We start from the raw sequence: 23,318 nt of genomic DNA on the forward strand, positions 1-23,318 counted from the left end.
TTGCTCCATGTTTTAGTTGCTGCAGCAGCAGAAAAAAATGGTCCATCCTTAGTATGACTTCCCTTCAAATATTTAAAAATGGCTATTATGTCACCTCCTAACCTTCTCTTCCCCAGGCTAAACATAGCCAGATCCCTAAGACACTCCTCATAGGGCATGGTTGCCAGACCTTTCACAATTTTGCTCGCCCTCCTCTGGAAACACTCCAGCTTGTCAATATCCCTCTTGAATTGTGTGCCCAGAACCGGACACAATATTCCAGGTTAAGTCTGATCAAAGCAGAATAGAGTGGTACTATTGCTTTCCTCAGTCTAGAAACATGTAGTTCCATTGCAAAATGCAAGTATTCTTGCATGCATGTTTATGCCTATATGGATTTTTACATTTGAAAAATATACATTTCTAGCTGTACACATTTTTGATATGCATCTTTTTTTGCTGAAACATAGTAAGCCTTGGAAATTTGTTCCATTAGCAATCTCAAAGGTGAAAAATGTTTTTTTCCATAATGAAATATGAACCCAATGGTTTTCTTTTCTATCCCTCTCCAGTTCATTTCAACCTGTTGTATATGTAAAACTAATCCTAGAGGACAGCTTCATAAATTGGTAGGGATCCCTGCGGGTATCTTTTGGATTTTCTTTCTTTCAAAAAACTATTAGGTAAAGTAAACACATGCAGCATAATTGGCATAATTTGTTTTAATCACAAAAAATATGTACACAAAGTCCCACTGTAAAATATATGCATCAGACAAAGTAGACTCAAGTGTACAAAAGCTCATGCTACCAACCTTTTTTCAATCAGTCTCAAAAGGGCCATAAGATCCATTTGCATGCTGATTTTCAAGATTAACATGGCTATGTCTTTGAATTCATAAAATACAAGCGTACTATAGACTATTCTCCATATTACAACTTTCAAAGAGCAAGTTAGGTCATCCTGTACATTTGCGGATGAACATGTTATTTGTAGGAAAGGATTTTATATTTTGTTTGTTTCTGAGAATAAAATACATGTTCAGGAATCCAAGGAGAGGCTACCCCCCCTCCCCATTTTGTCAGGGATGATGGGAGTTGTAGCTCTTCACCTCTGGCTCGAACTCACCACCTGGTTGTGCACCGTGCTGACCAGTTTTGGACAGTGGTTATAGCTTAGCAAGAGTTACAGAGAACAGGCTGAAGACCCTGACAAACTCTCCAAGCCTTCTCACTCTTGCTTCCACAGAAGTCTTCACCCTTCTTCAGGATCCAGCTGGCTCTTGTAGCTTCACCCAAGACACCAGACAACTCAGTAGTCTTAAATAAAAGATCTACTTTATTCTACTATATACAGCTCCAAACTATCCAACACAACAATACTCTACTCCTCACAATCCACTACTACAACCCACAAAATACATTGGGATGCATAGTCATTATTATAGTCAATTCAAGATACCACCCACTGTTGTCTGTTTCCACCCAGTAGGCGTGTACACCATTCTCATTGGTTCTCTTGGTTCATCCTACAATTAGTGATTTCATCATCTCAGCCTTGACCACTTAACAATTGTCAGGTGTGTCCAATTATCCACTTGCATCTCTGTCCTTGGCATTCAGGACTTGTTAATTGTATTACCATTTACACCTGTGTGGTTCCCAATTGGCTTCTGCTGAGTCATCCTGACTCTCACATACATGTTTTATTTCATATACTGTATATCCCATGTTGCTTTTTCCTTAACAATTTGACATCTGAGCAGAAAGTGGAATACATCCTTTCTCACATAAGGATTTCCACCAAGGGAGAGATTTGAATTTGAATTCCATTCCAGGAATGGTACTGAATGCAAATAAGAGATGCTGCTCACTCCTCTAGCATATTAGTGACAAGAAAAAGGTACTGTTACTTTATGGCAGGAATGGGCAAAGTGCAGCCCTCTAGATGTTGCTGGATTAAAACTCTCATCAGGCTCAGAAAGCATAGCCAATAGTGAGGAAGCTGGGAGTTGCAGACTACAATTTGTATACTTGAGTCTATTTTATGAGGAAAACTGCACTCAGGAAAGAAACATAGGCGGGGTACAGACCGCCCAAAAAGTGCGGCCTGCCGGAGCCTGTTTTTCCGCCAGAAGGAAGCCTCAGCCGCCAAATGGCAAGGCTTCCCGCCAGCAGAAAAAGAACCCACAAAAGCGGGTTCTTTCTACGCTGCAGTGGTGGTGTAATGGGTGCGCCACTGGTGCACTCGTTACACAAGTGCCATGTGGCACTATGTGGATGCTGTGTGGCTCTTGTGTAACAATGGCGGTGCACATCACGTGCAAGGGTTGTGGAGCATTTGGAAGCGCTGCCCCGAGGCACCCCTCACACATGACGAGGGCATTCTTTCCGGCCCATCTGGACCGGGCCCTAGGTGCCTACAGCCATTTAGGAGGTCTCTCCTATACTACCCCATTACATTTATCTTTTGATAAAGAGAGCATTCCTTGTTGAGGGCACAGGATGACAGACATTGGTTGATATCTCATTAATGACTTATGCATACACTGTTACTTCTTGTTGGTGTGTGCCTTCAAGTTTCCATCTTACGGGGACCCTAAAAGACCCTATCATGGGGTTTTCTGCACAAAGTTTTTTCAGAGGAAGTTTGCCATTGCCTTTACCTAAGGCTGAGAGTGTGTGACTTGCCCAAAGTCACCCAGTGGGTTTCCATGGCCAAGCTGGAAATCGAACCCTGGTCTCTAGAGCCATAGTCCAACACTCAAACCATGTTGGCAAATCGGCAAGTTGAGATCCAAGCGCCACATGATGGAGAGAGCTCCCGTCACAGCTTCCACCAATCTAGCTGTCTGAAAGCATGTAAAAGTGCAAGTAGATGAACAGGTACCACTTTGGTGGAACAGTAACAGTGTTCCATGCAGTCATGCTGGCCACATGATCACAGAATTGTGTTTGACAACACTGCTTCCTTGGCTTAGTAATGGAGATGAGCACTTCCCCCTACATTTGGACATGACTTGACAATCACATCAAAGGGGAAACCTTTACCTGTAGAAAGCTATTCTCTTGTTCTTGTGCTCTGTCCAAAAAGCTCCCAAACTCAACACCATGGAAGGAAGGCAGTTTAGATCATGAAGATCCAGCTGCTCTGAGCTCCAGGGGGAAGGAAGATGGGTGCCCTCCAACTGAGCTGAGACCAGCTGTTTCTCTATGGTCTAAATCAGTCCCTCCTCCTCCCTTTCCCCCCAGTAAGAAACAGCAACAGGAGCCCCTCCTGGCACTTGACAGCTGTCAGGTGGTTAGAACTGGAATTGTACATGCAGAGCTACACATGCAGGATCTCAGCCACGTGTTAATTAAGCCCATGATTGATAAGGGGAAATATTATGGCATTAATAATTATAGAGGGGTTTAATAATTAATTTTTGTCCCGTACCCATCCTATTTACTTCAGGAAGATCAAGAGGAGTTCTCCCTTCATATGAGACTGAAAGATGGTGACATATTTAACAACTTGCTAACCGCTATGCCATGCTAACTTTCATTTGGCAATGTCAAAATGTTTGCAAAGGTTGCTGGTGCTGTCAAAACATTTGCAAAGTCCGCATTTCACTTGGGTAAATGACTTCTATTATTAAACAATAGAACTGGCGCGCGCACACACACACACACACAGAGAGATCACTACTGAACACATTTTAAGTGTTTGCCTGATCACAAAGCCCTATGTGGGCTAGACCTATACACTAATTCTCTTGAGAATGGCCACACTAGCTCTTTTGGCCTTTCCCCAACAATCATTTCTAGAACTTGCTGTACGCATGATTTGAAAATGAGAATCATAGCCTTGGCAGCTCCCACCATGCTTTGCTTGGACAGGAAAGGCCAGAAAAATGGTCCTGCATAGTAACAATCCGGATGCCACCTTCTTTGACATATGGGATGCTGCTGGGGACTCCCAGCAGGCATACAAGCTCAGAAAACTTGGCAAGCTCTCTGACTGGTGGCTTACATCTTTCCCACTCCCCTCAACAGGACAAAGAAGGAAGGGAAGGAAGAAATCCTCAAGCTACTGGACTATGAACACATGTCCAGACACAAGAAAGAAAGCAATATTGCTTCCCTGCAATTTTCAAAGGCAAACAAATCAAAGTGGTTGGAAAAAAGGTAAGAACATTTACTATAAAGAGAGAAAGAAAACTTAAAATAGTCCAAATAGTCCTGGTTGTTCCAACCCCGAAAGTATTTTAGAGCAAAGTCATTGCCCAGATTCTGTATGATGCTACTGTTTAGGGATGGGTTAAATCAGAGCCCCTTCAGAATGTATTTCTTAAGAAACTGCCAATACTTCCACCTGGCAATCCTGCAACTTTGGTCCAGGCAGAGGTTGTTTTTCCTTTCATTTGATCCTGTATTCATTTTATTTTATTTAACTACCAGAGAATAGTAAAAGATTTCTCAGAGTTTTCCCCAAGTCATGTTTGGAATAGCTGTCAAACTACAAAGTTTGGAGTTCAAAATACCACAAGATGTTTGAATTGTAACCTACTCCACTTTACAATTTTTCTGACTTGAATTCAAAAGAGAAGCTTCATGAATACATTTTTGAGCACGGCGCTCAACTGCACAGACAGGTTGTTGAGAACTCTAAATTTTCAAAATGGTACAGACTCTACACATTTGACCACTAAAGGTCTATTTACCTGGCAAAGCTCACGTTCCCAAAACTTAGGCAAGTTTCATTTTCCCTTCATTTTCAAATCATGCCTACAGCAATTATTGATGGCAGATATTCTCACACCCCTTTGGCCCTCCATCTATGTATTTCTAGGGTCCTACCCCAGAAATTGAGGATTTGACCCATTATTTGTGCTTCTGTTCATTACATTCTGAACCTAGAACCAAATTTCTGAAATCTATTCTGTATTATCTATATCAGTGATGGCGAACCTATGGCACACGTGCCAGAGGTGGCACTCAGAGCCCTCTCTGTGGCCACATGTGCCATCGCCCCAGCACAGAGTTTGCCAGAGTTTGTTAGTAGAAAGCCAGAGGGACACGGTACTTTGCAATAAATAAGTGGGTCTTGGGTTGCAGTTTGGGCACTTGGCCTCTAAAAGGTTCACCATCACTGATCTATATTCTACAAATGTTTCAGAAACGAGGTTTTTTTTAATCTCTTGGCTTTTGACCCAGCTGCAATGAAAATTTAGGCAAGATTTAGTGTTCATATTGCAGCTGGTTGTTCTGGGGAATGTTATCATCTAACTATGGTATTGTTGTTTATACTCTGTTTTAACTATATTGAATTTTAGTTTTTCATATGCAATATATTGTTGTACTTTTTCTGTTGTACTTATTCATTTTGTATGCAAATGGCCTACGTTATAAGCATTAAGAAATTGCTACTCCTTCGGCCCGAACAGACAGGCCAAAATAAAGCTGCTTCGGGTCACTTTGCAGGTATGCTGTTTAAATGATGCATGCATCTGAAGAGGTCAGAAGCCACACCAAAGCCATTTTCCAGTCCTAAAGACTGCAGCATAGCTTTGGTGCAGCTTCTGGCCTCTTAAGAGGCATATTTCACTTAAACAGCATACCTCCAAAATGACCTGAAGCAGCTTTATTTTGGCCTGTCTGCTCAGGCCCTAACTCTATAAAGAGAGAAAGAAGACTTAAAATAGTCCAGTACAAGCTGCTGGGTCATTCAAGCTCTGAAGGAGAAGAGAACAAGTGGGTACCAGATCCACAAGAAAAAAAATATTTGTCATCATATTGCCCAAAGCCCTTCCTTTCCTATTATGGTATTTTAAAGCCAATTTTTACTGGGCTGAGAACTTCTGGATGAATTTCTGGATAGACCAGAAGCAGAGATGGGACACAGAAAAAACTGGGCTTTCAAGGACTGCATCCACACTTCAGAAATAGTCCAGTTTGACACCACTTTAACTATCATGGCTCAGTGCTATGGAATTCTGGGAACTGTAGTTTTATGAGACATTTAGCCTTCTTTCTCAGAGAACTCTGGTGTCACAACAAACTACAATTCCCAGAATTCTAGAGTAATGAGCCATGGTAATTAAAGTGGTGTTAAACTGATTTATTTCTGCAGTGCAGATGCCAAGGTTTGTCAAAGGTTGGATTAAGAAGAGGCTTTAAGACAAATCAACTCTCTCATATAACAGCAGAAAGTACATTACTAGACAATTCACTAAGACATATATTTATGGCTAAGATATAGTTATGGCTGCCACCTCCAGCAACTTTAAAATGCAATTTAGATGCATTCCATCTGAAGAAGTTATCAAGTTCTGATGGGTTTATATTACCTCAAAAATAGTGGCTTTATATTACCTCCAGTATCAGAGGCAGTAGGTCTCTGAATAGTAGTTATCAAGGAATGTGAGTGGAATGGCATTACTCTCTTCACATCTTGTTTGTGGACTTCCGACAGGCATCTGGGGCCATTTCACACTACATAATTATAGCTCTATAATTCCACTAACTGCCATGGCTACATCATATAGAGTCCTGGATTCTTCAGTTTAGGGAAAGACATTGAGAATTTTCAGCCAATAGCTCAACTACCTCATCAAACTGCATCTCCAGGATTTCATAGGATAAACATTGCAAACAAAGTGATTCACAGTGTCATGTGAAAGGGCCCCTGTTTGATGACAGTGTGAACAGAATGATGGGACAGACAGGGTTTTGGCCTGATCCGGTATGACTTTTCTTATCTTCTGTTCCTGTGATACCACAGTCTACTGCGGGACGTTTTAGAGAAAAAGTACCAATGCTTTGCAAGCAGCCTTCACCTCTCTCTATGTGTTATTAATGAGATTCCCTTCAGGGTGCTCTTTTGACTTCATTTGTCTTGTCTTGAGAAAATGTTGAAGGGCAGCATAGCTGAGAGAGTGAAGATCGGGATTAGAAGACAACTTGCATACAGAAAGCAAGGCTTGCACACAAACATTCTGGGACTGAATGCAAATACATTTCAGTAAGGCAAGCACAGCCCATTCAATTATCTTAGGAAGATGCTTCCTATTGTTCTTTTATGCATGCTTTATGATCCAGGGTAGATTTTCCACATTTCTTCTGCAAGATGAGACATGTTTAGTGGAGGTACAGAAATGATTCCCCAAAGTGTTCCTTTTTTCCAGAATCAAAATAGAAGCATCCTGAAAGCACTGTAAGAGCTGTTCTAGTAAGATTAATAGGAACAAGTAGGCCAAAAGCATTGAAAATAAATAAAATATAAATAAATGGTGGTTAAAGAGGTATCAAACAGCATTAATTTTGCACTGTAGCTGCACCAGAGAACAAAAACACACTAATGACACATAAAACTCAAATAAGTTTGTATAATTATGATCCTGAAACTACATATTTAGAACCAGGGATGGGGAAAATCTAACCCTCCAAATATTTGGGAGCCTCATCTTCCTCTGGATCCTCCTGCCCACACTCAGCTTTCAAGCAATTGGTCCCCTAAAACAGCTTCATCTGCAGGAGTGTTTTTTTTTCCTAATAGATTCCAACTGGGTAATGACACACAATAGTAAAACTCCATGTGCATAACATAGAAAATCTTCTCATAACCTGGGATGGCAAACTGTAGGCCTTGGGCTGCATGTTCCTCTAAGGCTGTTTTGTGGCCCTTAAGCCTCCAGAAGCATCAGCTCCTCTTTTAAACAGGTTCCAGCCCTCCCCTCAGACTAACATAAAAACAGCTATTTTTCAAAAGCAGAAGTACACTTGTGGCCACTTCTTCCTGTACCTGTTTTCTTCAAACCCTCCACCCTCCATTTACTGATGATATATGCAGCCTGCAGAGGGTCCCAGGGCCACCAGACCCATTGAAATTGCACAGCTCTATAATAAACCATTCCTAGAAAATGTGTTTTAATGTTTATATCTAATGTAAACTTCTCCATTCTTCATGGAAATACAGTGGGCCCTTGGTTTCCCAGGGATTTGGTTCTAGGACTCCATGTGGATACCAAAATCTATGGATGTGCAAATCTTATTAAATACAGTGGTGTAGTAAAATTATGTCCCATATATAAAATGGCAAAATCTTGGTTTGCTTTTTGGAATTTATATTTTCAAGCCGTGGATGGTTGCAACCATGAATAAGGAATCCGTGGATACGAAGGGTCAATTGTAATGCCATTAATGTTCTTGTGAAAGAAAAACATTCACACTGGAAGAATGTTGCTGCCCACACAAATAATTTTTCAAGTCTCACTCTCAGGCAGTGATGAACCTTCTGGTCCTTGCTGGTATCTAAAACAAATGTACCTTGTAGCTAGGGATGCCATAACCCGGTGGCCCCCGTGACAAACACGCTTTTGGGGGCCTCGTCACTTCCTTGGGCCTGGGAGGCGGAGGCAGAGGAGGAGGCTGAGGCGGAGGTGGCTGGCTGCCTGTCTCCTGCCTTGGCGCGCGGGCGGGGGGGGAGTGCGCCAAGGCAGCCACCCACCTTCTCCTCCACTTGGGCCTGGGCTGGGAGGCAGAGGAGGAGGAAGGAGGGAGGAAGGAAGGAGGAAGGAGGGAAGAAGGAAGGGAGGAAGAGGAGGGAGGAAGGAAGGAAGGAGGAAAGAAGGAAAGGGGAGGAAGGGAGGAAGAAGGGAAGAAGGAAGGGAGGAGGAGGAGGTAGGACGGAAGGAGGAAGGGGGAGGAAGGAAGGGAGGGAGGAGGAGGAAGAAGGAAGGGAGGAAGAGGAGGAGGAAGGAAGGAAGGAAGGAAGGAGGAAGAAGGAAGGAGGGAGGAAGGACAAGGAGGAAGAAGAGGAGGAGGAGGAAGAGGATAGTGATGATGATGAAATGAGCCAGCTTCTGCGGCACAACCAATGTAAGTTACTCTCATTTTTACAAACTCATGCACAGTGAAAAAAAACCAAAGTCCCTTGACCAAGTACAGTGGTACCTCGGGATACGAAATGCGCGGGTTACGAAATTTCCGGGATACGAAAAAAATCCATTAAAAAAAACTGTTCCGGGTTACGAAGGTTATTTCGGGTTACGAAAAATTTTTTGGTGCTTTTCGGCGCTTTTTCGCACGAAATCGCGGCTTTTCCCCATTAGCACCTATGGCATTTCGGCTTGCGAATGCTTTTCGGGTTACGAAAGCGGCGGCGGAACGAATTAATTTCGTAACCCGAGGGAGCACTGTACACACTTCTGAGAAGTACAGTTGAATCCAAGGGCAAACCCACTTCTTGTTAAATCACCTTGACATATTCAGTGTGAAACCCAAAGAGTTTGGTTATGGAATAAGCCTCTGAAATATGCAAGAGATTGCCATGTTAAGTAAAGCCATGTTCAATGCCCAAATGTGCTGTCTGGAATGGGGGGGGGGGGGGGCAAAAGGGGAAAGCCCATTTCTGTCATCTGTCTAGGAATAATGCCCAAATGTCCTCCATTTTGATCATGCCTAAAAAACATGTATTTATATTAACATTTTTTTAACACCATCAAATTTTTTCGTGTGTCCTCCATTTGAAAATTGTGTCCTACATTTGTCCCGGTTTGGAGGTCCAGACTTATGGCAACCCTACTTGTAGCTCTCTAATGGTGTACTTTCTCCCATCCCATGGTGGTTTTCAGACCGTGGGCTGCAGCAAAAGGTTATGCCCTATTACAGGTTATTACCAAAATAAAGTTTGGGAGGGTTGTTGTTGTTGTTGAAACCAGTTTTTAAAAATTTAAGCCAGGGAAGGTATTCCCCCCCCCCTTTTTTTTAATTAACACGTAATAGAACACCAATATAGGACTAAATAAAAAAAAGCAGCAAAATGCAGTTCATATGTTATGAACAATAGCTTAAATAAGAACTGTTCTCAAAAAATTACAATTTTACTGGGAGGGAAAATAAACACACTTTTAAAGCAAATTGTTTTGGCTGATCTTATGTTAACTGAAGGATTTGTTTCTGAATGACATTTCTTGCACTATAAATTAAAATAATTAAAAGTAGCAATTGACATTGGATACGAGTCTAGCAATGAACAAATGCCAATACGTTAAATTTAAAATGTTTACATTCGAAGTCATTATTCCAGTAAGAGAGCTGGAAATAATAGCAGCAGCCAGCCTTTAAATAATAATATATATATTTTAAAAATGACTAGTTTTTTAAAAAGTCATTTGGTTTAAACCAGCCAATCCTGCAGTATAGTATGAGGTCCCTACTTTTGATATATAATTTTTGTGTTTGTGCTCTGCCCCATTTTCCGACTTCCCTTCCTTTTCTGTCTAGTTAGACATTCTTTCACACCATGAACATTGGAAAGATGGTGAAACACAGATTTTCAATACAGGTTGTAAGTATGCAGTAAACAATGCAATGAAGTTGGAGTTGGGAAAGAGCAGGATTCTATTCTAACTGGTATTATGGTCACTCTGTGTGCCTACATACAACAGGAAAGGTAAACTGCAGCTGCCTCCAGATTCCTTACCGATCATGTGTGAACAACTAAATTGAAAGAGAGGGTGAGAACAGATAAGATTGCTTCAGCAGCCACCCACAGAATTTAAAAGAACACATTTATAACTCGCGGCTGGATACCAAAATGGAAATCATATGAAAAGTGGAGGTTGGTGGAAACACAAGTAATCCCTGGATGCATGTTGGAAGAAGCCTTCAAAGTGGGCTCTAGAAGGCTCAAAATGATCCATAAGGGCTGCTGGGTCAAATCATGCTTTTAGACTGGTTGAAATGAACTTCTGATATCCCTCTGTTTTAGGACAGTTGCTTTTGTACTATTTTTCCATCTTCTTTTTCTTCTTCATTACGTGATCCCAAACAATAAAAAAAATCTCTGTAAATATAATAATCTAATTGCACTACGTAGGCAGTCACAATCATATGAGAGCAAAGAAAGCTAATAGTACTGTTCTTGCTTTCAATGGGATGGGGGAAGGAACACATTTACACTGCTACGGAAACCAAAATTTATGTCTCTGCTGCCCTTCTTTTATTTCCACAGCACATGGTAGCGATACACAAAGCATCTACTCAGTTGCCTTGGAAATAGGTACATATTCCCTTTCCTGTATTCAGAATAAGAACTATCCTTATACAGTGAGTGAATTCTGGTAATTTTTTTTTTAAAGTGTGTGTGAAATTTGGGCTCTTTTGGCAGATATACAATTACAATCCCTTTTGGAAAAGTTCCATTTTTATTCTTATGAAAACCCATGTTCAGAGAATTGTGTTGTAATATTTCAACTGTTTCACATGACTTGAAGCATTCATGTACAAGAATGGCTAACCATGCTGCTTTTAAGACTACAAAGCTTATGATACAGTGAAACTTGAGTTTAAAAAATGCAGGCCTGAAAATGTTAAGGATAACTGAATTAACAATTTGCCAGTAGTGAAGTTTAACAGCTGTGTGAATGGATTTAGTTTAAATCTAAACAAGCAGATCAAGGCCTAAATCCAAATGTTAGCCCCAAAAGAAAGCAGTCAGTGGATCAATGGAACTCGTAACTGTTGACAGTTCCCACTGATTCAGGGGATCTACTCTAGTTCAAATTAATAACTGGAAATAAGAACTGAAAATGGAAAATAAAAACTGGAATTCCATGTATGGGTTTGCATACATTTATGTTTCGCTCCTCTGTAACAAGGGGTTAATAGGGATTATATATGTGATAGTTAAATGCTTTCCTTTGTGTTCTCTCTCATAATACCATTAATACTGGAAGACTGAAAAACAGATAGTTTGAACTTTTTCTCCTGTCTTAATATAATCAACCAAAGCAGCCAAGGAAGAATTGAGTTTTTCTACATTGCTAGAAACAGGAATGTCCAGCTGAAGGTATAAACAAGTACCAGCTGCTGTGAACATCCTCCCTCAGCGACCTCTTTCCTGAGATAAGAACATTTATACTTTTCTTTGGGAATTTGACTTGTCTCTCTCCCTCCTAATGAAAGGAGTTATTTTCCTTTTCCTTTTGTTTTCTCCTTCTGTCAACTTCTGACAACTTCTAGAACCTAGCAGAATAAATATATAAAATCCATGGCAGGATAATCTTCTCTCTGGCTTTCTCTTGGGAGGTAGAACCTGAACCTGAGAGTAGCATCCTGATATAAACAGGATGCACTTAGAGAGATAAAGGAGAGAGGGTATGTATGTTTTTTTTCCTTCTGTAGGCTGAGATCCTATTCTCTTGTTGAACAGCTGAAAACTGCACTTGCACAGTTATGCTGTGGTACTGGACTAGGCCACCACACAACCAAATGCACAACAAACAGCATGGCCATATAGTTTCTGGTTACGAAAGAGTTACTCCAACTCACTGCCTGTGGTTAAGAACCACACTGCCCAAACATCCCTGGCAGGACTCCAAGGCTTGCACTTCAGAGAAAGGAACTAACAAAACCACCCCTGAGTATTCGTTGCCTAAGAAAACCCTATGAAGTTCATGGGGTTGCCATAAGTCAACAGGTGACTTAAAGGCACATATACAAAACAAAATAAAACAAACCCAACAGCTTCATTTATACAGTGGGTCCTCGCCTTACGCGGGGATCCGTTCCGGATCCCTCCGCATAAGGCGAATTCCGCCTATGCTCGAGCCCCATTGGAAACAATGGGGCTCGTGCGCGGTGGTGCGGGCGCGCGCGGTGCGCAACGGGCGCTCGCGCACATTCAATTGAATGGGACGCGCCACCCCTTCCACCCCACGCACGCCCCGCGGCTTGAGCGCATACGCTCAAGTCCGCGTATGTCAAGACAGCGTATGGCGAGGTTCCACTGTATACCACTTCATACTGTATTAACAGTGTCTAAGTGGTTTACAACTGTAAGCTAATTGTCCTCAACTATCTGGGTACTCATTTTAGTGACCTTGGAAGGATGCAAGCCTGGGTCAAGCTTGAGCCCTTTTGCTGGTATTGAACTCACAACCTTATGGTTTTGAGTGAGTGGCTGCAGTACAGGCATTTAACCACTGCGCCACCAGGGCTCCTGCTCCACACTAAAGAGGTTGCCATGATGCCCAACTTCCAAGAAAGTACAACTGCCTGAAGAACAGTATTTTATAGTGGCAGAAGCCACCAAGAGGATTCCAGCCAAAATTTATCATCTGCATTGATTTGCCATAACTGTAATCAATAAACTTGGTTGTTTTTGTCACTCCTGATTACCTTCAGATATGGTTGATGAAGCCTTGATTGGAACAGACCTCAAAATTAATACACTTCTCTACAAGGAATACTCATATCTGTAATTAATTATACAGAGATAAGAATTTTAGCCAAGGAGGCATCACTATATCTCCATTTTTATCGTAATACTGCTCCAGAGATCCCAGAAGTACTGTTCAAAAATTATTCACGTCTCTGATGGCTCTTAGAAACTGCAAAATTAGTCATTGTTTTTTATTACCCTATAATTGGTCTTACTGAACATATTTTTCTTTGCGCTTCTAAGGTGCCTATTTGTTGTTTATGCTGCTACTGTTCATCATGACCACAAGCATGTGGTCTGTTCGGCTGTTTGGTTCTAGCGTACTTTAATGACAACTGCCTCAGTCAAATCTTTCATTTCTTGTATGTGCAGGAGGTTGAGTTACACTGGGATAGGGATTATGTGGCTTTGTGTATGTTGAACTACAACTCTCATCAGCTGTACCCAGCACAATAAAAAGAGAAGAATGATGTGCATGCTGCCATTTAGGAATGTATGAAGAGCCACAAGTTTTCATTGGGGATCCCTAGACTATACAGCTTGAGTGTTCCCTTCCAACTTTAGATAGAGAGACAAATAAAGCAAACTGAATGCCATGTGAAAAAGCAGTCTTGCTAAATGTATGTTACGATCTTTTGCACAAAATATATTGGACAAAAACAGTACAGTGCAAAATTTCTGAATAATATTTTTTGTGTGTGTTACATTGTAGGCTGTGCTAAAGGATAAGAGAGTGTGTTTTTAAACCAGAACTGTGGACTGCATTCCTCAGAATAACATCAGTACATATTGTTGCAATAAACCAGCCTTTTAAATAAACCCACAAAAGTTACAGCCTTCATGTGTGTGGAATGAATGGAAATACAAACTACTTGTTTCTCAGAGCCTTGGAGGAAATGGTTGCAGTCTACCATGGTCTACATGGAATCCTAACAGGGTATGGGGAAGAAAGGAATGTTAGATCTAACCTGTGAGACGTTTGTTTCCAGTAGGTAAGGATCTAACATCTGGAATTATAGGTTATTCCTCCCCAATCACTCCCAATAGGCAGGACAATCTTGAATGAAGGGACGTCCCCTTGGCAATGTGAAGGACAACCCCTCTTTGCTTTCAGTCACTTCCAGAGCAGCGTTGCCAATTTCTGTGGAATTCCTCGGAATCTAGGGAATTTAATTAATTTTTTTCTGGGGATTTTGACTGAATATTGGGGAATTCTGAGGATTTGGGATTCTGGTAAAACATTCTCAGGAATATCTTTGAGGCTTGTTGGCCAGAGCTCCACTCACAGTGTGAGAAACAATGCATGGTTAGAACGATATGGAAGGAAGAAAACATCACTGGGGGAAAAAGAGGAAAGATTACAGAGGCCATAAAAGATACCACCACTACGTTCACAGTACATGTATTCTTCGTTCTAGGGTAACGGAGGTGGGGGTGCCACCCCTGGAGAAGCAGGGATCCCCTTAGACCCCCCCCCCGGCAAGTATGTCCCATGGATATGGCTATATTCCTTATTGCGACTCTCTCTCTCTCTTTTTATTCCCCTCTGCTCCCGACAGTGTCTCTTGGGTGGCTAGGATGCTAGATCTTTATCTACTGGAAATGAACATCTCACAGGTAAGATCTAACGTTCTTTTCCCCAGTAGATAAGGACATAACACCCTGAATTATGGACTTCCCAGAGCTGCCTCATCTGTTGCAATACTCTTCTTCCAAATGCAACCTCCACCAACTCAAAGACGTCATCACCTTTGCTGCCTGGACCTCTGGCAAGACGGTGGCAAGGGCTGCTACTGTTGCCTGATGGTGTTTCGCTTGAGGCCCTAATTGATTCCGTCTTGGAGGAAATCCAGTAGGGAAACCACTAACAGTCGCTGGTAATCCACATGCCTTTTTTTTTTTTGCACCAGCAGCGAAAAATGCTAAATGTGTATTCATATATCTTAGAATCATAGAATCATAGAGTTGGGAGAGACCACAAGGGCCATCCAGTCCAACCCCCTGCCATGCAGGAAATCACAATCAAAGCATCCCCGACAGATGGCCATCCAGCCTCTGTTTGAAGACTTCTAAGGAAGGAGACTCCACTACACTTCGAGGGAGTTTGTTCCACTGTTGAACAGCCCTTACTTAATGATAGAGGGTCTTCTGGCCGCCAGCATCGTGTCCGTGACCTTATTTGAGTAACCCTTATCCTTCAGCATGCCACGGTCAATTTCCAGGCATGTAGCTGGAGCCACTCCACCTCTGGGTGACATACCTGACCCTGGCATAGAAGATCCAGGAGTGTCGGTAGCCAGATGTAGTCCATGCTCAGGTTGAGTATCTCCGAGAACCATGCTCTTCTTGGCCATGCTGGAACCACCAAGATGACAGTTGCCCTTTCGTGTCTGACCTTCGCCAGGACCTTGGGTATCAGGGGGAAGAATGGGAACGCATATAGGAGATCTGTTGGCCATCATGGCCTCTACTCCCTCTGTTCAATACCTTGACATGAACCTGTTCTGTTTTGTGTTTGCTAGTGAGGCAAACAGGTCCAATATGGGATGTTCCAACCTTGAGCCAATCATGTTGAATGTGTTCCTGTAGAGGCTCCACTCCCCCAGGCCTATGTCAGTCTGGCTGACCCAGTCCGTCCTCAAGTTCAAGTCCCCTTTCAGGTGTTCCACCTCCAGGGATAGGAGATTCTTCTCTGCCAAGGTCAGCAGCGACTGAGTTGTCTTCATTAAGGGTTGTGATTGTGAGCCTCCCTGTCGGTTTATGTGGGCTTTTGCCTTGGTATTTTCTGTCCTGATTTGGACAGAAGTGGGAGAAGGCCAGCAGTGCCAGTCTTATCGCTCTGAGTTCCAACCAATTGATGCTGTGGTGCTGTTTTTCCTTGCTATATTTTCCCTAGGAAGAGAATGGAATAGCAGACCTTCCCCTTCTGCATGGTCAGTACCCTCTCTGTTGCCTTTGCTTGTAGGAGGGTCTTGGTTGCTTCCAGTAGGAGGCAATGTTTGTTGGAGTTGTTGGATCTGGGAGGTTTCATAGTCTGTGGCTGAACTCTATTTGGTATCTGTGTTTTACGGTGTTCAGAACTCATTGGTCCATGGTGGATGTTTCCTATTCACTTGTGAACTTCTGTAGTCTGCCTCATAATGGTGACGGTGAGTCATGCTTGCGTGTTCTTTCTTTGGCCTCTCCTGCTGTTGCCATACTGGGGCCTTCCTTCAGGAATGGTTGAGTTGTTTCTCTCTGGGAATCTGTGACTTCCTTATTGAGGCTTGCGAGGCCTGAAGCCCTTGGGCTGAACCTGAGGCACCATAATAGCTGGTTCTGGAGTTCCAAAAGGAGCAGGAATGCCTGAATTGTCTTTTTTCCCTTCCTTCTTTTTTGCTGGAGGCTAAGGTCCTTTTCTTATCTTTATCCTCCATGAGCACTGAGGAATCTGGTCCCAAAGAAAGGTGTGAAGGCAAAGTTCTGTTTGACTTTGCATCTGCATTCCAGTTCTTGAGCCACAGTTGGTGCCTGACAGCCACCATTGCGGCCTGGCATCTTGCACATAACTGTACTGCATCCAGGGTTCCATCCACTGAATATGCTGAGGCCTTCAAAATCTTGCCCAGGTAACACCTGACCTTGGTTTCACTCAGTGGTAGTTGGGCCAACAGTTCCTTAGTCCAATGCATGGTCGCCCTAGACACCATTGAGAAGGATGACGCAGCTCTGATGGCCCCGGAGAGTGCCTCGTCGGCTGTTCATGGCTGTTTCTGCCCTCCTGTCCTCCGGAACCTTCAGAATGTCTTCCCCATCCCTGAAGAACACTGCTGTGGATACCAGTGCCAACACTAGAGCATCCACTAAGAGAATTTGCAACCTATTCCTCACCGCTTGTGGGAGGCTGTAGAGTTTATTCACTGGGCAGTGCATGGACTTTTGAATGTCAGTCTGTTCCATTTCTATCTGATGACCTGCATCATATTCACAAGAGAGGGCATTTCCATGGGAGTAGAGAATACTGTGGTAAAAAGGTCTCCCTCCACTCTCTGTAGGTCTGAGTCCTGAGCTGCTGGCATCTTTAGACCCAACATTTTAGTTGTTTTCCTCAGTAGGAAGAGCAAATCTTCCAGATGGAAGAGGCGTGCCAACCCGAGAGAGAGAGAGGAGAAAAAGGCTTTTTTTTAAAAAAGTACAGCTGAAGTAGGATGGAATGAAAAGATAGCTCTGAGAATCAGTCCTTTGGGAGCAGTAGGCAGGAAAAGGCAAAGGGGGGTGTCCCCCACATGGCCAGGGGGACGTCCCTTCTTTCAAGATTGTCCTACCTACTTGGAGTGATTGGGGAGGAACAACCCATAATTCAGGATGTTACATCCATATCTTCTGGGAAACTGAAATGACCTCTTCCTCTTCTGCCAGTCCACCTGCTCACCTGTGTGGAATTCTAAGTGGTTACATAAAGGAAATGGCAGTCACTTCTTCCTTCTGCTTCCCATCACCCTCAGACACTGCATTATTGAGCCTGAAACCCCTCCCTTCTAACCCACCCTACTAGGTAGGTTGTTCATTCAGTGGGAACATTTACAAAACAAACATGAACAGATAAGGACTCACCCTGAATCCATTCCAATCTGCTGAGAAACCAACATATTTACAAAGATTAAGAAGTGTGAGAGAGAGAGGGGGGGGAAAAAGGGGGGGGGGGAGTCTTTCTCTGAAGATGCCAGCCACAGATGCTGGCAAAACATCAGGAATAAACTCTTCTAGAACATGGCCACATAGCCCGAAAAACCCACAAAAACTATGGATGCTGGCCATGAAAGCCTTCAACATCACATTGTAATCCAGAATATCTAAATAGCACTAGGCCTGGGAAGGTTGCCAGAAACCAAAAATTCATTGTACAACAGAACTATTTCTGAACTGCACACTGAGTTGCACAGCAAGGAAGTGCCCAAGTGACTGACTGATCTGCCATAATGACAACAACAACAGAACAAAACTCCCTGCACCAACACTGCTAGACGCAAATACTTCTCTTAACTTTTTCAGTGTAGAATTCAAAAATGTCCTTTTCTCTGCCTGTCTGTCATAAGAGAGCAATCATGTAATCACTCACCTGCAGAGTAAGTCCACAAAGCAGTTCTTACACCTGAGTTCTGTGAGGATTTTGTCTTGCTTTGTTTTGATCTACAGTATTCATTTTGTGTTAGACAGACTTGGGTTAGAGACTCTTTTCTCCTCTGCCTGATCATTAATTTAACATCTATGAAACAAGCTGAAATTCAACAGAAGAATCTTCCCCTAGAATGATGATACTAAAGGATATGGAAGAGAGAATTAATAAAGGTCTAAGGTGGAGAAGAGTGGTTACTGTAGTTGCTCTTGTCAGGAGGTAAGTCAAACTTATATTTGCTGATATTCTCCTCACCCAAGAAATAAAGGGGGAATGTTTCTCACAAAAGTGACTCACAGAACAAGGCTTTGCTTTAAAGAAGCAGCCATCTGAAGGGACGTCCCTACATCCCTGCAGGTTGGATTATGAAAGAATTCTACCTGAAACCCTAGAAATGTCCTGTTAATTAGCATTAACAATGTAGAATAAAGGGCTAGAAATAATTAATACTAAAAAACCTTTTATGTTCCTGTATCTTTCAGCAAAACCTAAGATCAAATCAGTCACTGCTGAAAGGTCAGTAGAAAGGTACCCAGCCAAATCCTTGGCTCTTCAGATGGAAATTTCTGAGCTATGTGTTTCCCCATATTTACTACACTGTCTACGAGTAGACAATCTTGCCAAAGGGGAAACCTTTACCTTATTTTCTTAAACCAAACATGGCTTCTAGAAATAAATTGGTTTTTGTGGGGGTTTTTTAAGTACCATCTCTGAAGCATGGAAAGAGATAGAAAATTACTCATGGATGAGAATTTGTTAACTGTTCATCCGAGAAAAAAAAATGTAATATGCTGTCTGTTGCTATTTGTTGAAGATAACCTTGTCAAAATGCCCTTTGCATCAGCTATATGTGGAGTTTATAACACTGATTTGTGTTCATGAACTGTGTTCAGGACTCAAATGGGCTTGTTGCTAGGTAGGGAATGATATAAGATGGCTGGGGAACTGGGCATGCACTCTTGGCAGCAGGTCCTGCCTGGCTTGGGATTGTGCAATGTTAGAGGCCTATGGAGAGTACTTCTACTTTAATATAGAAGATAGGGAGTCTCAGAAGACAGTTTGAATCATCAAAATGGATTCAATAATTCTCTCATTACTCAAGTAAGTTTCTGGGCCTCTCATGCAACCCTATTGAGCAGCATCCAAATTTGGTATTCACATTCATGATATTCAAACTCTTTTGTTCAGACAGCTATGTTCATGTGGTGGATATCAGTGATTTAGTAGCAACACTGGAAGTGGAGAGGAAAGATGCCTCAGGGAAGAAGTATCAGCTGGCATATAGGTTTTGTGCCTGTTTGTCACTTTTGTTGAATCTACTGCACATACAAACACTTGATTTGATGTTCGGGGAAACAGGACAGGCATTGCCTCTTTGTGATTTGCAAGAGCCAGCTATGTGAAGTCAATGTACCTGACATTCAAAAGAAAAAGATTCTATTTGGAAACAGACACTGTCTTGCAAAGCCACATTACTTAAGGCAGAGGTGGTGACTGTGCTGAGTCTGAGAGGAGTACAATTTCCTGCTCATGGGACTCCCCGGAAATGCCAAATATGCACCCAACACCCCCACAATTGGAAATGGCCAGAGAGGGAAGGAGAGAGAGAGAGTATGTAACATTTAAATTTTGAATTGCTGCTTCTGGAGGATTTCAAGAGAGACAGTTTTCCCTCTTGTGCTTTTGGTAAGATAAAAAGTGGTTCATGGGGACTGGCTGGTATTGAGTGCTACCAATACAACCTTTTGGGATCATTTGGTAAGGCCTTGCCTGGAATACTGTGCCCAGTTCTGGGCACCACAATTCAAAAACGATGTTGACAAGTTAGAGTGTGTCTCGAGGAAGGTGACCAAAATGATGAAAGGTCTAGAAACAATGTCCTGGGAGGAGTGACTTAGGAAGCTGCATATGGCTAGCCTGAAGAAGAAAAGGTTAAGAGTTGATATGATAGCCTTGTTTAAATATATGAAAGGATGCCATACTGAAGGTGGAAAAAGTTTGTTTTCTGCAGCTCCAGAGACTTGGACCTGAAATAATGGATGCAAATTACAGAAAAAGAGATTTCACCTCAACATTAGGAAGAACTTTCTGATGATAAGAGTTGTTCAACAGTGGAATATGCTTCCCTCGAGTGTCGTGGCGTCTCCTTCTTTGGAGGTTTTTAAAGTAGGCTTTGGATGCTGGATTTCCCCTTACAGCCTACACAGTTTAAAAATACCCACATACATTCCAGCTGTGTGGAAATATATCACAATGAAATAGCTCCTACACTAACAGGATCTGTGCAAAGGGAGGCCCAGAGCAAATCCAGCTTCCTCTCAGGCCTGCAGCCTCCTCCCTCTACCAAACATCTCAGCATCATCTGGAACAATCAATAAATCTCTCACTTTCACAGACTTCTAAATGGGCTCCATGGAAAACCATCCTCCTTGGAAGAAAACATTCCTGGAGGCAAAACATAAAGCTCTGAAGGCCTGGGAAAAAGTTGAAGGCTGGCGGAGAGTGAGTGGGTGAGTTTAACAGATTCTTTTCCTGGCTTGCAGAAAATGCCTATGCGCGTTGGACCTCTGAAGATGTAGAATGCCTCATTACATGCAACAGCATAATCTCAACTGGCCATGGTTGAAAAGTGTGACCGAGAAAGAGAGCAATGGCAAAGAATGAGACTCTCAGAAAAGCCTGTGGCATGCGTGACTTTTGTCTGTTATTTTGCAGTGGCCTCAAATGCACTGAGAACAGCTACCAGCAATAAAACCAAAGTGAGATCATTTCAGCGTCTGCAGGGGATGAAGTAAAATACAAGTGGGAGAGAGGGAAGCAGTGTTGATGGACAGAACATTGGTTAAAAAGGTGTAGGCAGACTAATGGTTAGGCAATTTTGTTAACATACTGAAGACTGATCTTCGGCCCCCCACTGCTCAGCGAGGAGGTCCCATCATGTGGCAAGTCAATCTTGCAACTAAGTAGAACTAGCAGATTACAAGTAATACTGTCAGTTGCAAAAAGTTACTTTTGGGAAGTGAAATAAGAGAACAGAAAAGTTACATTTTACAAGTGATATTGTGAGTGGGGATGATGTTACCTCCACCACTAACCTTAGGTTTATATTTATTTTTATATTTGCAGTTGGTTTGCTAACATGGCAGAATTGGATCCTAAGGGAAAACATAAAATATTTCAATTTACAAAAAAATCCCTTATGGAAAAGCTGACAAAAAGAAGCTATTTCCAGAGGAGAAATGGAAGAGACATAATTTGTTAGTTGGCCTTTAGCTATTTCTTATCCCCCCTACTACTTCTGGCATCCTTTTTAAACTTTCTTTTATTTGACATTCCTTCTGATCCTTACTTTTCTCCAGTAGAAAGTCAACTGAAATTCCATTGCTTGTGGATGAAAATCTTTGGCCCTGAATAGGAATCAGCCTGGAATGGATGGGTGAGTAGCTACAGTAAAAAAGTGAGAACCAAAGATGGCAGGAGATCAGAAACCAATATTCAGTCATCAATTCTGATTCACATGGATCCTCATTTCTTGTCAGGAGGGGAGACTGTGAGCCTATTTTGTTACTGGGGGTAGTGGTGATGGAACTTGAACTAAGGATCCTTGGTACTCCTATCATGGGCCATCATATCTATGTAAAGAGGATGGTTCTAAATACTCTAAAGATTAACCTAATTGCATTTTGAGATTATCAGTGGAAGGATTTCTCCCAGTCCCGTCACCCTTCGAGGCACATCTGGTGAGAAGAGCCTTGTCTGTTGATGCTACTAATCTCTAAAACCTCTGCCCACAGGAGTCTAGGCTGTTTGTCTGTCCTTCTACAAGAAGCCAGAGAGTTTTTTGTTCAGACTAGTTTTTGGGCACAAACTGGAAATATAGAAAGATGTTGTCCTATAATGATATGGTAGTGGTATTCCTTTCTCCTTTCTTGGTTTTTTTTATTACAGTTTAATTAATTACATATTTATTCTTCCATAAACTTATCAATGATTTGTTTTACCTCAATTCTGTTTTAACTTGTGCTGTAAGCTGCTTTGGGTAAAAGAAGAAAGACAGGACATAAATAAAATAAGGGACATAGAAAATGGGACTCTAACCAAACTTAATAAGGGAGAGCTTCCATACACAGCTACCTATACAGAAATATTTAAATAACTAGACATTATCTTTGCCATGTGGATGATTGCTATGGGATTGGGTTTTTTCTTTTAGAAATATTAGCTAACTTTGTTCCTATGTAGAAAACTATTCCCTCAGCCTACTATTTGCCTATAAAAATGCACCCTTAGGGGAAAATATTAACCAGGGCAGATTTTTCAGCAGGAAAATATTACAGGGGAAGGTTAAAATCCCCCCTTTGCATATGCTGCATGTCTGTTTCTAGATTAAACTCAGGCTAGATAGTCACATGGTGAAGGCTGGTTTCAAATCAACACTGGAGAAACAAGGAACACCACCCTCATTACCATCAATTTCTATACATCTTCCTACATGTAAGAGTATCTCAAAGGGGTGAGCATACTGTATATATTCATGTATAAGTCTGGAAATTTTAGTCAAAAAATTGACTCCAAAAACCTGAGTTGAAATATCCATGGGTCAATGTACGTACTGTACTGTATTTTAATTCTTATTAAAAAAGGAATTATCCCCTGGTGAAAGGCAAAAGTGTCATCTGTTCTGGTAGCACTCACATCTTCTTTATATTCTCTTATCCTTGAAGCCTTTAGTATAAGCACAAACAGTTATGCCTGCTGGAGTTTTGTAAGTTTTCTGACACTGTTTTCCTTTGCTTCATCCTTTGCATCCTGTGTTACACGTACCCCTAAGTTTACTCTCGACTTATCCACAAGTCCTATCAAACCCCATAATTTTGACCCCAAAACCTGACCTTGACTTATACATGAGGTCTAATTATACAGTATCAAACCTAGGAAGCTCCACAGATCTGGATTATATATTGAGGTCATTATT

General features: G+C 42.0%; 1 protein-coding gene across 3 annotated transcripts in view; it reads right to left on the minus strand.

The window, feature by feature from the left end:
• Window positions 1-23,318, minus strand: part of ATP2B4 (ATPase plasma membrane Ca2+ transporting 4) — a 190,778-nt gene that overhangs the window by 65,341 nt on the left and 102,119 nt on the right. The gene's annotated exons all lie outside the window — the stretch shown is intronic.

This window comes from Sceloporus undulatus, chromosome 4 (assembly GCF_019175285.1).
Source record: "Sceloporus undulatus isolate JIND9_A2432 ecotype Alabama chromosome 4, SceUnd_v1.1, whole genome shotgun sequence".
NCBI lineage: Eukaryota > Metazoa > Chordata > Lepidosauria > Squamata > Phrynosomatidae > Sceloporus > Sceloporus undulatus.